The sequence below is a fragment of the Dermacentor silvarum genome, chromosome 11 (assembly GCF_013339745.2).
Source record: "Dermacentor silvarum isolate Dsil-2018 chromosome 11, BIME_Dsil_1.4, whole genome shotgun sequence".
Lineage (NCBI taxonomy): Eukaryota > Metazoa > Arthropoda > Arachnida > Ixodida > Ixodidae > Dermacentor > Dermacentor silvarum.
Window position 1 is genome coordinate 160,535 of NC_051164.1, and position 17,559 is coordinate 178,093.

Here is a 17,559-nt window from a genome sequence, read left to right on the forward strand (position 1 = left end):
TTGCACTTTGAGTGTTCTGGCGCTAGAGGTGGAGAAAGAGAATTGCAGCACCGGGAAAAGTACGGAGGAGCGTGCCGAGCACGTGGCAAGCAACACCACCTAGAATGAAGTCTAGGTGGCGTTTAACGAAGTTGGGAAGGAGAAACAAGGCGAAGCGTCGTGGCGAACCATATGCTTGCGGATGGCCCCGCGTTCACGAAGTGAAATGTCACTAACTCTTTTCTTTCTTTTGCACTTCTTGCTTCTTGCGTGCGTCGTGTGTGCAGTCAGTTGAGCCCTGTCGAGCTGTTCGGATAGCCCGCATGCTACCTCGAACGTCAACATTCCTTCTTTCCGATTTTCGTGGTGTCGTCGTGTGGGTTAAGTGCGTATTTGAAATGTCATTTTCCGCAAGCGATGGTCGGTGCAAGTGTAATGAAAAGAATCTACTTGGACTTTGCAATGAAGTTGAAAGTGATCCAGCGTGTTACGGCAGGCGAGAAGAAGCCCACGGTAGCAGATGACTTTGGCAGCCCGCGTAGCACATTGAGCACGCTTCTGAAGAACAAGAAGATAAAGCTACAAGCCACCGACCAAACACGATTCGGAGCCTGTCGTGTGCGCACTCCTGTCCACGGGAAAATCAAGGAATGTCTTTATGCGTCGTTCTTGGAGATTCGCTCGAAAAACATTCCGGTGGATGGCCCCATGCTAACGGCTAAGGCCAAGTGGAAGAAGCAAACCAGGATCAGCAACTTTTTTTGCACGTAAATTTTTTGCACGTAAAAAACTTGCATGTTTGTCCCAGACCAGGACGAATTTTTCTTCAACTGCGAGGCTTTCTTTCGAGGAACCCGGTTAGGTTTCCATTGTAGCAAATTGCTACATTTGGGTGGATGTCTCAGTTTCCCTTTAATTACTTATCTCCACCTAGCGGATTTCCGCTGAACTATTACATCAAATAAAGCGCACTTGCTTTTTTTATTCGAGTTGCGTGCAGTAATTTAGCGGCCCTCAGACGCATCATTTGGTAAGCCACTGTTTGCCTCAGGGCCTAAGATATTATATATTGAATTACCTATATATCAAACTTTTTTGTGATCCCCTTCATATTCGATATATCTGGGTTCGACTGTATTTCCTATGTATATGGACAAGTTAAAACTCTTTTTGGCACCCTTGTACTAGTAATTTTTACTGAGTCACAATTTTTGCATTTTTTTTCCTCCGAAACAGAAATTTTTTCCTTGGTGCTGGGATCGTCATCTCTGCAACATCACTCTATGGCATACCACTGTTCAAGTAGTATGACTTGCCTACTTGGTATGGTAGCCTGGTTCCAGACGTGGTGCAGGAAGAGCCCTTTTGCTCACCTGTGGAGGGCGGCACAGCTTTCTTTCAGGCCAAAATTATGAAAGGACATGTGTTGCCTGCCTTACCCATCGTCAACTCACCGAGGTGGAATGTAGTATTTATTATGTGAAAATTTTGCTGCATTTCTGCAGTAAAAAGAAGATGTGATGCCCAACCCTTCGTAAATGGACTTTTAATGTTTCTTCTTCTTTTAGGTATATGTGTATCGTGCTGTCTGTCTGAAAAACTTTATTGAAAGTACATGGAGGAAGCTTGAGGTGGCCCGGAGGGGGCCACCTCTCCCACTCACTAGGTGGGCTCATCATTACAGGAGCCCATTGGCGGCCGCCGCGGCTTGCGCTAGGTCGACCAGGGCCTTCTGAGTCGCTAGGTCGGAGCAGCCGAGCAGGGCTGCCTCCTAGTCCTCCCGGGTGGGGTTTGGTTTTCGGGTGAGGTTTGGGGTTGATTGGCATGCCCACACCATGTGGAAGAGGTCCGAAAACTTCTCCGCACAGTGTGAGCCTTTTCCTGTACAGGCAGGATCAAAGTGTTTTAAAACTGTCGGGCACAGCAGTGTTTTGGTGTAAAGGCGGAGGAGTGTATGTTCCTCTGCCTTCGTAAGGCCCTTACAGGGCTTAGGATAAATTGCGTGGCCGAATTGGTATAGTTGAGTAAATAGTTTGGAATGCAAGGGGACTTGGCACATGTTCTTTTACAAACCTCTCGTGTTGTGCAATCCTCATAGTGCTGACCATGAATATGGCTGAAAAAGACGTAAAATGGCCTAGTTAGTCTTGAATGATGGGCTGTTTTGGATGCAATTTAGACTAACACCACAAATAAAGATTGAAATAACACGTGGTACTACCAAGTTTATTTTGCTGCCATCAAACTTGTGTGCACAAATGTGGACACACGCGACAGAAAGAAGGAAAGAACCAAAATAAGATACACTCAGGAACAAAGAAGCAAAGGCCAAAATCTTAGCACTTTCAAGACAACCAAGTTCTTTTGCATACCGTTTAACAGAAGGCTTGCTGATATAGACAGCTATTGTATTCGATGTGGAATGTCGCTTCTTGCCACAATTTGGTTATTATGCTTTGCCATTATGTTGTGAAATGTACACATTCACCTACTCCTGCTGCTAATCCACTAATTATGTATGGTTCTTGTTGCTTTAGTGTATGTGTGTGACGGCAGCAATAAAGAAAACTGTTGGTGCAAAACAAGAAGTAACGAGACACGCTTGGCACTAATGTTAATGTCAAGTGTGTGTCCTCTTTGCTTCTTTTGTCCTTATCTACATTGCGCTATTTCTGCTGTTTGTAATAGATCACCAGCAAGCTCAAAATGTCATTTTAGTGGCAGTATTACTTGTGTACTTCTAATTTTTTTTTCTTTTTTGCTGAGTTTATTAGATTACACTCAATGCTTGTTGTTCAAGATGACGGTAGAAATTCTGTTCAAATGTAGCCAATCTGTAGTGTGAAAGTGTTTTACGAGTTGCTGAGCTGTACCTAAATGGTCCTAGTCTCTTCAGCGAGTGTTAGGTTGCATCCCTTGCGTCAGTGCATTTTTTTTTCTTTGTGAACGACATGACAAAAATTGCTGCCTTTAGATACGAGGTCTGTTAGAAAAGTATTCGACCTTTGGCCGAAGAAAAAAAAACTGGCATAACTGGAGCATTGGAAACCTAATCACCCTCAAAGTAGTCTCCTTGGGACTCCACACACTTTTCCCAGCGGTGCTGTCATTGTTGGAAGCAGTCCGAGAAGGCCTCTTTCGGAATGGAGTTTAGCTCAGCTGTCGTTGCAGCCATAATGTCCTCTCTTGTCTGAAATTGCACTCCTTTCAATGGCCTCTTGATTTTGGGAAACAGCCAGAAGTCGCAGGGGGCCATATGAGGAGAGTAAGGAGCCTGTTGAACTACAGGAGTCTGGTTTTTCGCCAAAAAGTCTGAATCAAGTGCGAGGAATGTGCAGGAGCATTTAGCGTGATGGATGCGCCAATTTCCAGTTGACCACAACTCCGGTTTATTGCGCCACACAGCATCACGTAGGCGACGAAGGACATCCCTGTAGTAAGTACTCTTTGGTGATTGTTTGACCCTGTGGTGCGTACTCGGGGTGTACCACACAGCGGGAGTCAAAGAAAGCAGTCAGCACCACTTTGACGTTGCTGCGCGCTTGGCGGGCCTTCTTTCGTCTTGGTGACGTGGAATGCTTCCACTGTGACGACTGTGACTTGGTTTCCTGGTCGTACCCGTACACCCAAGACTCCTCACCAGTGATTATGGTGTTCATGAAGTCGGTGTCACTGTTTGTGGAATCCAGCATGTCCTGTGAGACTTCAACATGAAGTTGCTTTTGCTCCACCATGAGCAGCTTCGGCCCGAATTTCGCCGCAACTCTTTTCATGGCCAAATCTTCGGTCGTAATGGAATGTGCAGAAAAAGTCCTGATGCCAACCCCGTCCGCAATTTCTCGGATAGTCGCACAACGGTCCTGCATCACCACAGCGTTCACTTCGACAATGACCTGGTCATTTCGGCATGTCGATGGCCGACCGGAGTGTGGCTCGCTCTCCACCAATGTGCGGCCGTCTTTAAACTGGTGGTACCACTCCTTAATCTCTGGGCTGCTGATAGCATCGTCACAGAAAGCCGTCTGAATCTTCCGAATGGTTCCCACTTGGTTGTCGCCCAGTTTCTGGCAAAATTTGATGCAGTAGCGCAGCTCCAGTCGCTCCGTCATTTTTCTTGCAATAAAAAAACCGACGAGAGCTTTGGCACTACCAGACTCAAACGCTGCGTCCCAGCGACTGACACTATCGGCAGGCGGGAAAAAATTCGCGCATGCGCACGAAGGTTCAAGGTCGGCTGATGCAAGCGCGCTTGTTTTATATCCATCAGGCGTTCACAAAAAAAATAAGGTTGGATATTTTTCGAACAGACCTCGTATTAATAGTTCACCTGCGGCGTTTCTTTGTCCAAGGGCTGTGCACGTGATCTCCAACCTGTGATGTTGTAAATATTGATCCTGAAGTAGAGATGAAGAATATGCCTCGTGATGTGCTCTGTACTGTCACCTTGCCAAATAAGGCTCCCAGGCTGTTGCATGTGTAGGATAGATGCACCGCCATGTTGGCGTTCTTCAAAGTTTGAGTCGTGCAATGCTGTGAGAGGTCCAAAGAATAAAATTTTTTTCAGGATTTACTTTCCAAATGTCTTTGGTTGTTTATTGCCAAATTCTGCTGGCCAGCCTTTAGTGGATTTGTGTGTTTTCTGTTTTTATTCTGTTGGACTCGCTCTATGGGAAAGTTATATCATTGAGATGTGGATTCGACTGGAAATTGTAGGATTTGTTGCGCACTTCTGTTCGATGTGTGCTTGCTTTTGCCCCTTGTAGTAAGTATGAGCATGGAGCACAGTGTGGTTACAATCTTTGATGACATTTGGCTATATTACCTTATTACCTTTGTGCAATGCCTGTAACCCCTACTTCCGAGGTCGAAAGTATTTACCCTTTTCGCGGCGATCTCGTGGGCGCTGCCATGTTTGATCATGTGGTGATGTGTCCATTGCTTGCCTCAACTGCCTCCGTGTTTACAATGGATGTGTATGATGCCGGTGTGGCTTAGCAGACCTCTGTTTTGGGAGATGTCATAGACGGTTACAGGGTGGACGACACAAAGCTTTGGCTGCAGATTCAGAGAACATGCAAAAGCACTTTCGGAGCTGATTAAGCTACAGTGTCACCTTCTTACTTGGGAGTGAGAGGTTTGCACACAGGCGTTACTGTCAATGGAGGAGAGACACGACTGGCAGCACAGCAAACAAGGATTTAATATGTACAGGATCGGGAAAAGCGTAAAACACACAACACTAAAACCATAACTCAACCAAAATGCTGACTCAATAGAAAAAACAAAACTCCGACTAAATGCAAAAGTACCAAAAGCACTGTCTAGGTCTCGAAGCCTAACTCCGTCTTAATGTCTCTAAGTCAGTCCTAGCCTTGTCTCATCAAAGTCTGGCCATCTTAAATTCGTCCTAACTGCGTCGCAAAGCAGAAATGTGGGCTCTTACAGAAGTGTGGGCTCTTACTTAAATGTTGGTTGGTTTGAAGTTCTTCTCGTTGAGTCCACGTCGTGTATGTCCGGAGTGTTGCTGATGCCGTAAATGCCGACGATTCGCAGTTCCGTCGACCTGACCGAATACGTGGCTGGTGCCCCGGTATCCGTCGCTGACGTGTCAATTGCCTGGTTAGGCTTCGCGAAGCGTTCTTCGCCCTATGTCGATCGGCATGGTGACTCGGTGTCCCAGTGATTATCGGTTGATCGGGCTCGGCCGAGGAAGAGGGATCTTGCGAAGAGGACCGGAACCACCATGAGCAGCAGCAGCCGGTCCCAGGAGCTTCACCCGGACGTCTCCGAGGTCTACAGCCACGCCTGGGCCTTGCCAGTGTCACGAGCTTCGTGGCCGGGCTCTCCACTCTCCTGTCGTCAGAGCATAGCTGACGAAGCGACCTTCCAGCACAAAAGCCACGTTGATAATGCTGCTTCGCCTCGCTTCTGCCTCGACCACACCTCGGTTCGCGTGCCTCGAGCGCTCGCGCGGTGTCAAACGCTCCGCGAACTTTTTCGTCTTCTTTTCTCGCCACAGGTGGCCTTTTACATGTGACATACAGTTAAACCTGGTTATAATGAAATTGACAAATTCCCGAAAAACTTTGTTATAAAGAGGATTTCGTTATATGCAGGTTCGGCACGAAAATTCAAAAAAGAAACGCTTACCGTATTTACTCGATTCTAATGCGCCCTCGATTGTAATGCGCACCCGTTTTCCGTTTTCGTCGAAGCACTCATCCTTGGAATGTCACACCAGGTACTGGATGCATGGACGCGTGTCGTTTCGCACAAGCGTGAGGCGTCGGAAATCAAGAGTGAGCGACACGATGACATCATAGCATCGTATAGTAGTGTCACCTAGTGTCAGGTTAGTGAAGCGCAGAGACTTGCACAGTAACCAAGAAGTGGCGCTGCCAGCGCGTTGAAAAAAAAAACGTTTTTTCTTTTCCTTCGGCAACATCAACTGGAAAAGGAGAGTGCTGGCTTGGCGGCCTAGGCCAGCTGCAGCAAGCGGCGGGATCAAGTTTGAATGAAGGGAGGGGGAAAGGTCACGCCCGCTGCTGCAAGATCGCTGGGTCGAGGGATGCAGGCCAGCCTCGCGCACGCTCGCTTGCACGCACACGTGCGCTCGCTCTTGCCTCGCAGTCGCCGTGAATTCTAGTGCGCCAGCGCGACACCGCCGCTCTTCGCATTTTGTCGCGGCGGAGAAGGTACTTCCGGTTGTTGCTTGCGCAAAAATGACAAAATTTTGGGCGATATCTCTAGGTTTTCTGCGGGGAAAATTCGTTATTTCAAGGGGGTCTCCCGCTGCCACTTCGTTACGTAGAGGTCTCAAATAGGTGTGCTTCTATGGAGTAAAGGCGGGGAATAGAAAAACTTCATTCATTATATCCAGGAATTCGTTATATGGAGGTTCGTTATAAGCATCTTTAACTGTATGTCCAAATGACGCTAGCATCGTATGTCGTGCTTGCTCTAAAAGCGTGGCTAAATATGTATTCGAAGCTATCCAAACTTTCCGCTCATGAATTGAATCAGGATTATGATGTTTTGGTCTTCGTTCTTTATTTGGTAAATATTTTGAAGCAGCAGCTTGTCAAGTTTCTGACTCGGTAAGGTTCCTCGGTGCGGACACTATCTGATCATTTTCTGCCTAATCGCTCGTGGGTGTGCTCAGTTCTGTTAGATTTGTTCTTGGTGCACACAAGGCTTGAAACGTAGCTGTTCTGCACATTGTAATCATCATCATCAGCCTATATTTTATGTCCACTGCAGGACGAAGGCCTCTCCCTCCAATCTCCAATTACCCCTGTCTTGTGCTAGCGTATTCCAACTTGCGCCTCCAAATTTCCTAACTTCATCATCCCATCTGGTTTTCTGCTGATCTCGACTGCGCTTCCCTTCTCTTGGTATCCATTCTGTAACCCTAATGACCCACCGGTTATCCATCCTACGCATTACATGGCCTTCCCAGCTCCACTTTTTCCGCTTGATGCCAACTAGAATATTGGCTATTCCCGTTTGTTCTCTGATCCACACTGCTCTCTTCCTGTCTCTTAACGTTAGTTCTAAGATTTTTCATTCTATCGCTCTTTGTGCCGTCCTTAACTTGTTCTCGAGCTTCTTTGTTAACTTCCAAGTTTCTGCCCCATATGTTAGCACCAGTAGAATGCAATGATTGTACACTTTTCTTTTCAACGACAGTGGTAAGCTCCCAGTCAGGATTTGGCAATGCCTGCCGTGTGCACTCCAACCCAATTTTATTCTTCTGTAAATTTCTTTTTCGTGATCAGGGTCCCCTGTTAGTAATTGACCTAGATAAACATACTCCTTTACAGACTCTAGAGGCTGACTGGCGATCCTGAATTCGTGTTCTCTTGCCAGGCTATTGAACATTATCTTTGTCTTCTGCACATTCATTTTCAACCCAATTTTTACACTTTCTTGATTAAGGTCCTCGATCATTTGCTGTAATTCATTTCCATTGTTGCTGAATAGGACAATGTCATCTGCAAACCGAAGGTTGCTGAGATATTCGCCGTTGATCCTCACTCCTAAGCCTTCCCAATCTAAGAGCTTGAATACTTCTTCTAAGCATGCAGTGAATAGCATTAGAGAGATCGTGTCTCCTTGCCTGACCCCTTTCTTGATAGGTAACTTTCTACTTTTCTTGTGGAGAACCAAGGTAGCTGTGGAATCCTTGTAGATGTTTGCTAAGATGTTCACGTATGCCTCCTGTACTCCTTGATTACGCAATGCCTCTATGACTGCTGGTATCTCTACTGAATCAAATGCCTTTTCATAATCTATGAAAGCCATATAGAGAGGTTGATTGTACTCTGCAGATTTCTCGATTACCTGATTGATGACATGGATATGATCCATCGTAGAATATCCCTTCCTGAAGCCAGCCTGTTCTCTTGGTTGGCTGAAGTAAAGTGTTGCCCTGATTCTATTGGAAATTATCTTGGTGAATATTTTATACAATACTGAAACCAAGCTAATGGGTCTATAATTCTTCAATTCTTTAACGTCTCCCTTCTTATGGATTAGTATAATGTTGGCGTTCTTCCAGCTTTCTGGTACACTTGAAGTTGTGAGGCATTGCGTATAAAGGGCCGCAAGCTTTTCAAGCATGATATCTCCTCCATCTTTGATTACATCTACTGTTATTCCATCTTCTCCAGAAGCTTTTTCCCTGGTCATGTCTTTCAAGGCCCTTCTAACTTCATCGCTAGTTATAGAAGGAGCCTCTGTATCCGGTTCATCACTATTTCGAATGAAAGTAGCTTGGCTGTTTTGGGCACTGTACAGGTCAGTATAGAATTCTTCTGCTGCTTTTACTAGCTATGTCATCGAAATTGCTGATGATGCCAATCGTGTTCTATGTTACCTGTGCCGTAATCTTCGCCTTGTTCCCCTTTCAGTAAATATACTAGCATATTTAACATTCGTTCGACCCAAACTGGAATACGCATGCTCAGTGTGGGACCCATACCAATCTAACCTGGCAACAGCACTAGAATCTATACAGAATCGCGCAGCAAGGTTCATTCACTCCGACTACTCTTGCCACACTAGCGTCACTAAACTTAAGTCATCTCTGAACCTTCCAACTGTCGCAAAACAGCAAGGCTATGTCTCTTTTACAAGTTTTATCACTCGTTGCCTCACCAGACCGACATCATACCTGCGCATCGAACTTCATCCCGTCATAGCCATTCAAAGGCTGTTTATCCCCCCCCCAGCTCGCACCGCCGCTCATCTTAACTCTTTCTTCGTACAGACAGCGAAAGACTGGAATCCTGCCGAAGCGGTGCACCAATCCAGTCATTCATCGTTCAAGGCATTCATTGAAAATGTAACCTACTAGGTATGCCCACCCCTCATGTAAAACCCCGAAAGGGGTATTTGAGGAACTAATAAATAAAAATAAAAAACTAATATTACCATGCTTATTTTTCAGTACATACATCATGCCTTGTCCTATGCCAAGCTTTCTTCTTGCAGATTTAATGCTGCGTCCATATTTTACAGCTTCCTCAGTCTTTCCCTCGTTATAATTTCGAATATCCCTTACTTCTTGTTGATCAGTTTTGACAGTTCAGCGAATTCTATCTGATCTCTTGAGTTGGACATTTTCATGTTCTGTCGTTTATAAGGTCCTTTGTTGCTTGGGAGAGCTTACCTACTGGTTGCCTTGGTTCCTTACCTCCCACTTCAATTGCTGCTTCTGAGATCAACCTAGTTACGATTTCATTCTTTACCTCTATGTTGTCTTTATCTTCCTTTTCTAAAGCTGCATATTTGTTTGCGAGCACCAGCCTGAATTCTAATTACATGCCCACATATCGAAAGACAAAGACAAAAACATTTCCACGATCTATACGATTTGCATGTACCACTACACCCCACTCTCATTTTGGGAGACGATTCCCTTGCCCCTTTTGCAGATGTAGTGAATTTTTTGGACGATGTACGCTTTTTGAACAGACTTTAAATAATGCAGGTTTTACTTTTTTTTTACCATTGACTTCAATACCCTGTGTCTGGCGCAGCAAAGCCGAAGTCGCTTTTGCGCCAATAAACCCAATTTAACTAACTAACCAGCCTGAATTGGTCTGCTTTTACCCTTACTGCCTCTAGGTTGGCCTGTTTCCTCTTGACTAATTTCACTCTTTCTGTTTTCAAATTGAGAGAAATGGTCCTATGGTCACTGCACTTTGCCTTACCTAAACACTTCTACATCCTGCACTATGCTATGCTACATCCTGCACTACGCTGAGCATCGCGCCACCGCAGCAGCGCCGCCTGTTCACTGTACGGAGCCTATAATTGCTATCGCAATAAAAAAAAAAAAAAACTTTCATTGGTCGTATGCTGTATGTGCGCGTGAAAGCGCGCGACGGGGAGCGAAAGCACGGCGGAGAGCAAACGCGACTTCCCAGTGGAAGGGGAGCGGTGGGCGAGGAGGGCATCGAGATGATGATGATAAGTGGTTCTTGAGGGAAAGGGAAAGGTTGGCGCTATCTTCTGCAGCCCTTGAGGGAGCACGGCTCAGCGCCAACGCATCGAGGCACCCTAGACTGTGCGTGTGCGTGCCCGCTCTCCCACTGCGGCGCATGCACGCAGCCCTGCCGGCCTCCGTCGCCTGTGCCGCCGACTCTCTGGGTTCTCGCCCGTCGACAACGGCGTTTAGCCGTTCCGTCTAAAATCCCTATATAAGAGGAGGAAGTGTTTATTATACATAAGGAAGAGACGCTTAATTCTGCAGCCCATAAGGGAGCACGGCGCAGCGTCGTAGGGGATAGGGGGAGTAGGAGGTAAAGAAAAAGAGAAGAGAGATAGTTCAGGGGGCTCGTCTGCACATGGGTAGGCAGCAGAGGCGGCAGGGACCGGCAAGGGCAGGTACGCTCAGCGGTATGCTGCTATCCCACTCGCCTCCACGAACTCCACGAGGCTGTGTAGTGCGGGGAGATGGTAGCGGGATGGGAACAGCAGGTTGGTGAGTGAGTCAGCAGGAAGTCCCTGCAATCTATAGGCTCGGGTGACCTTCGAACGTTCCTGTGCTAGGGCTGGACAGGCGCAGAGGAGGTGTTCGAGTGTCTCGGGGTCACCGCATCGTTGGCACGAGGGGGAGGCGCTGCGGCCTTTGGCATGAAGCCTGGCTGCTGTCCATATGCAGCCAGTCCGGAGTCGCAGCAGGGTGGCTCTGTCTCGCCTGGTGAGGCCAGACTCGGGGAGCAGCTTAGGTCCCTTGCCAGTTGCCACCCTCGGGTCGGGGTGGATCGCCAGTAGAAGCTGCTTCAGTCGTGGCCTCGAGTAGTCTGAAGCCGCCACTGATCGAGTGAATGTGACTCCTGGGTGGTGGGCAGCTTTAGCGAGGGTGTCCGCCTCCTCGTTACCAGCTATGCCCACATGGGAGGGCAGCCAGTGAAAGGAGACGGACACTCCGGAGGAGGCGAGCGCCGAGAACTTCGCGGTCAAGAGGGACCCCGTCAGTCCAGCTCGATGGCAGTTGGAAAGGGACTGCAGCGCCGGTTTGCTGTCGCATAGCACAGCAACCGGCCGTGCAGGAGGGTCCTCAGCCAGGAGGTCAGCCGCCAGGTGAAGCCCCGCCAGCTCCGCCGCTGTCGAACTCGCTGGGAACGGCAGACGGCATTGCCTGCTGATGGCTCTGGCAGGGATGACGCACGCCGCTGCTGCTGACCCATCCGGCATCACAGAACCGTCGGTGAACACCTGCAGCCGACCCTCCAGTTCCTGGAGTTTGCAGGATGCTGCCTGCTGCAGAGCGGTCACAGGTGTCCCACGCTTTGTAGCCCCATCGAGGGAGAGGTGGACCTCCGGTGGCCGGTGGTGTGGTGGTGGTGAGGGAACCGCCACTGGTGGGTGAGTCACCATCTGCTCGTAGAGAAGGCAGAGCCCTCCCATCCGTGACGATGGTAGGCTGCGAAGCCGTTCTAGGAGGGCCCTGCCATCAGGTGTCCGGTGTAGCCGGTCCAGGTGTCCCAGCGCTCGCTGGAGCATTCGGAGAGAGAGAGGCCACTCGTTGGCCTCGGCGAGTGTTGCTGCTACTGGGGAATACTTGGGGAGCCCCAGAATGGCCCTCACGGCACCCCTGTGCAGTCCCTCCAGTTGGCATCTCCTGGCTGGAGACAGGTTCACCAATGGGAGGGCGTAGAGGAGAGCAGATGTTGCTGCGGCCTGGATGAGCCGCAGAGCCCACTTTGTGGTGTATCCACGACCATGCTGCTGAAGCTTGCTGATAGCCCCCTGGACTCGGCGCACTTTGGTCATGGTCACCTTGGCAGCTGGAATCCAAGTAAGCCGGTGGTCGATGGTGAGCCCCAGGTACCTAACGACCAGATTCCATGGTAGTGCTTTGGCACCAACCTTCAGCTGCTTGACGTACCGACGTGCCGAGGCCATCGGGTGTATCAGGAGGGCCTCCGTCTTGGCAGCACAGACCCTGAGTCCAATGCCTCCTAGGTAGGAGACGACCGCATCCAGGGCCTCCCCCTATATAAGAAAAGTACCGCCGTCCTTTGATCAACGCCGCTTCTCTCTCCCTCCTGTATCTCCGATTGGACGATGACAGCGCGCGCTTTTCACTTCTTTATATTTTTTTTTCCGCCTCAGAGCCATGTTGAAAGTCCTCTGCGCAGTCGCCGGCGGCGGCGGCGCGCGCCCGGCCTGAAAGCTTCAAGACGGGCGTAGCTTCAACGTAGACTTTCTAGGTGCGCCACCGTCGACTTGGCTTTCGCAAGCAAAAAGTAAAAGAAAAAAGCAAGTGCTTTAGGAGAGGAGGCGGCGGAGGAAAGAGTAGATGGCAGTACTTTTCTTATATAGGGGTTTCAGTTCCGTCACGTAGCCAGCGCTTTGAGAGCGGTTGTGAACGGTCACACAAACAACGCGAACAACTGTTGTCGACGGCGGCGGCGTTTTGCCCGCGTTCGTACCGAACGCGCGCGGCGTTGGTGACGTGTTTATGAAGAACGTGCCAACCTTTGCCGTACACCCTATAGCGGTGTACCGTAGCGACCATAAGGCCATGGTCCCTGTGGTCACTAAATAAATGAAAACCACCGGATCATATATATTTCTCATTCTTTAATAGTTCAAATAACCAATTACACCCTCACATCTTAATAGTCATAATTGGAAATACATAATTCCCACCATAGTACAGCTTCGCTGGTCTTCCGTCTCCACCCCAGTGGAAGGGTTGGCAGTTTTTTTAGAGGTCTTCAGGCTGGGCGTGATGGCTGACAGGCAGGTATCCAAAGTTTGGGCACCTTCTTGTCTCTGGGAAACGTGTGCGACGGCGTGTAGAACAGCAATGTCTGGGCATTTCCTTCCGCCGCGACGAACGCGTTAATACCGAGCGACGACCGCGGGAAAGCACACGTAAGACGCACCACCTGCGTGGAGCGCCGACGGGGATAATGTTTCAGACGGACCACGTGGAAAGATCGCCGAAAGGGGTTAACTAAACTACAGTGGCTAGAATGTAACTAAACGCTGCAAGGGACCGACACCCCCGGAAATACTGCAACGGCTGTGGCCGACCTTGGCCGCGCGCGCGCGTGCGGGTGGGTGTTATGACGGCAAATTGTGTGGGTGGGTGTTATGACGGCGGCCGCTTGGAGGCAAGGTGGAACAGAAAATCGAAAAAATAAAAATAAAGATGTTTCTTGTTCTTTCTTTTTTTTTCAAAGCAGCTTGCATCATTTTCAACAGTTCAACTTTTGTTCCGACGCAAAAAACAACCCGCCAACTTTTGTGTCCGTATCCCTTTAACCACAACCTGCAGAGATGGTGGCGTCGGGCTGTTATTTGAATGTACGAGAAAACATAATTCTGTTACGAGGAAACTCAAACACAAACTCCTGTTGCCAGCATTTCTATCTAAGGAGGTTGAAAAAAAAAATTGCCGCGTATCTGCGTGCTTCGCTGCAAATGTCGTCGAAAGACGATAGTCTTCTGCCGGCCGTACTACATGAGTGCTGGTCTGATCCGCGGCCACCCGTGATGCTGTTCTCGTACCATTTCCGTCCTGGCATGATAAATGCAATGGAGGTTTGTTTGAACAGATTTCATTTTACCGCATTATTTCATCAAGCGGCCATTTATGTTTTGCCCTGCCTCAGACAGCGCTTCCTTTATGATGAATCGGCCGCATCTGGCTGGCATTGATAAAATTGAGGAGGCGCTGTGTGAGACATGGACGCCATCTGGCAATACATCGGGAAACATGAGCTTGTGCAGAAGGTTTCCTTCCTCCATGGCAGAGGGCGCTCGTCGGCGCGCAGTCGGGGAACGTCGTTCGTCCGCGCGCATAGCATAACATTTTCAGCGCAGCTTAAGAAACTAGGGTCTTTAGAGTTACGTATCTATGTATTTTCTATTAAAGGAACACACCTCCTAATACTTACCTAGTGATGTTGCGCCTCAGATATGCGTAATATTTACTTTGTGATCGATAACGTTCACAAGTATGAACAGCCGTACCAGTTTAAGTAGTGTGGGCGGTAAGCAAGTGGTCCAACTTTGGCCGGGTGGCTGAATCGGGTGACAGACAGACAGACAGACCAAATTTTCAGCGTTTAAGTTCCTTGTCTTTAAAAAAGAACAAAGAAACAACCTCCTTGTTTCTACCATACCAACAGCGCCGCGCTCGGGTATGCTACTTCCGAAAATTTTATCCAGATGGCGCTCGCATCATCGGCAGGTCAAATTGATACTTATTTATTTACTTATTTATTTATTTACACAATACTGCAGGCAGCAATGCTGCCCAAGCAGGAGAGGGTTTACAAAAGATTGTTTTTTAGCAGTTTTTCAAATGAAACATAAGATGTGCATTCAACAAGAAATTCCGGTAAGTGATTCCATTCTTCGCTCATAAGTGGAAAAAATGATTTCTGAAAGATTTTAGTGCGAGCAAAGTATGACTGGACTACTTTAGAATGAAAAATATGTGACGACCTGTGTGGAGCATGGGTAATATATGTGGCATTTGCTAAACCTGTTTGATTATGAAACAATGAAAAAAAATTTCAGCCTGGCGATTTTACGGCGCACATGGAGCGGATCCAGTCCAAGTTGGCATAACATACCAGAAACTGATGGTGATGTTTTGTAATCGGAGCAAATAAACCGTGCAACCAGGCGCTGAATTCGTTCAAGTTTATCAATTTCCTTATTACAGTACGGGTCCCACACTATGGAAGTATACTCTAGGACTGGGCGAACGAGGGAAAGATAAGCTTGCAGTTTGACAGATGAAGGTGGCTTCTTTAGCTTTCTACGTAGAAAGCAAAGTCTTTTGAATGCTTTGTTGCATATGTTGTCAATATGGGTGTCCCATTTGAGGTTACTGTTAATTGTTATGCCTAAGTATTTCACCGAGGTAATAGATTCAAGGTTCCGATTGCTAATTCTGGCGCTGGTGCATTGAAAAAGCTTGTTGGTGCAAACTTTCTAATTGCTGCTGTCACAAGGAGGCAGCTTTAGCAACTAACACAGTACACAAAAATTTTGCCTCCTCTTTACATGCAAGTAATCCTCTAATTACTAACTTTCTTATCACGCATGCCTCGTTTTGTAAGTCTGCATCGCCTTGCCTTTCTGATGTTCTTTTGAAGTTGTCTTTCAGGTTGTCCAGCAGTATTGGAACTCGCAGGACAAAAATTCTACAGTTACCCCAAAGTTCACCATACCAGGTAAGGAGTCAGATAGCTTCTGTTTAATGTTAGATGATCGTACAGAAAATGCTTGAAAGAAAAATGCCATTATTCATGAATAGAGGCCGGATCTTTAGGCATTAAAAAAAGCGCGTTTTAGGCGCCAAAAATAGGCAGGCAAATCAACGTTTTAGGCCTCCAACGTCGTAAATATAGGCACAATAAATTTTTACATAAATGCAAATAATTTCAAACGAAGACGTGCGCGACCTGTATCTACGACAGGAAAAGAAGAAATGTTCTTGTTTGTGATGGCACAAAGGCGCCAACACTTGAACATAGCCGTGCAATTGTCCCATAAAACTGCTGGACTAATGACGATCATTGGGCGTAATTCAACAAGCACACTGCTCATATTCATGTTCAATGGCCACTGTACTCGAGCGTTGCATAAAGTGAAACAAACATGAAAAAGAATACTTGAAAGTTGGGAATACTGATTAAAAAAGCGCTACTTTATGTCTTCCTGACGCAATCAAATTAAGACACAACAGAAACAGACAAATAATAAATGCATGAAAGACTACAATTTATTAATAAATTAACATGTTCTTACGTAAGGACTGTTAGGTACAACTCTGGCAATTTTCTCATATAAAATGACATTATCCGAATTGTACAGGCAAAACGCCCCAAAACTGCCAAATACACTTCCGCCCAATTGAAGAGCACGTGTTTGAAGAAATCTGTTTGGAGAGCACGCGGAACGTAGTCTAAGAATCACTGTGAAGATTGTGGAAACAAAAGCAAACTGCCACCATCTCCAGATTTCTCGATCCAAATTGTTCCTCTTGTCACTGAGAATGATCTTGTACGCTGACAAGGAACGCTTGACGGCAGTGAACACCTTAAAAAGTAAATTACAAACAAAACAAAAGCCGCGTGCACATCACATTTTTCTTTTTATTTTGCTCTTTACTCTCCTTTCCCCTGACGGCTCACCGCGGTTTCGCATTCGCCAACCGCGGCGCGTCCCATTTCACTGCTGCTAGCCATTGTTTTCCGAAAGTTGGTTGAACTAGATGACTAGGTTGAACCCCATAGAGTTCCGAACAGTCAATGTTGCCCGGTAACATGAATAACGGTCTCTAACTGCACTCGAAAGCGAAACTTGAGGCTAAATAGTGTTCATATAGGCGCCGATATTGAAAATAGGCATTTATAGGCATTTAGGCACAAACGCCAAAATAGGCATTTATAGGCACTATAAAACACTATTTGAAAGTCCTTCTTAACCTCTAATTCATGCTCATATATCAAAGTGGGGTGATAGGAGCGCAAGGAACAAAAAATGCATTTGCCTAAAATCCGGTCTCTATTCATGAAACAGGTTTTTTATCTTGTATGTCGAAGTATGATGTACAAGGAGGATCAATATTGTCACGGTATGATTCATCTAGAGGAGCATCGATGAAGAAGACGCTGATGATCTGGCGCGCGCTCTCGGCCATATGGTTGACGCTTGATCGCCTTGTAAATATACTGTAATACGTTTTCCTGTTGTGTTTGCCTCCCCGCAACATCTTGGTGGAGGTGCTGGGGGTATAACGCAAGACGGAGCTCCGCAGCGGCCGCCAAGTCGCCACTCTAGGCATGTCCACCAGCGGTGAAACTGCGTCAGCGGCGCCCGCCATGCCAACCGTCGTCCTGGCTCCACCCCGTGACCCTGGGACCTTTTCCGGCACTGCTGGCGACGACGTCGACAAATGGATTCGCCTCTACGAATGCGTAAGCGCACATTACAGGTGGGACCCGACCATGATGTTGGCGAATGTCACATTTTATCTAAAGGGAACGGCGAAGGCCTGGTTCGATAACAACGAAGAGGAGCTCACAAGCTGGAGCG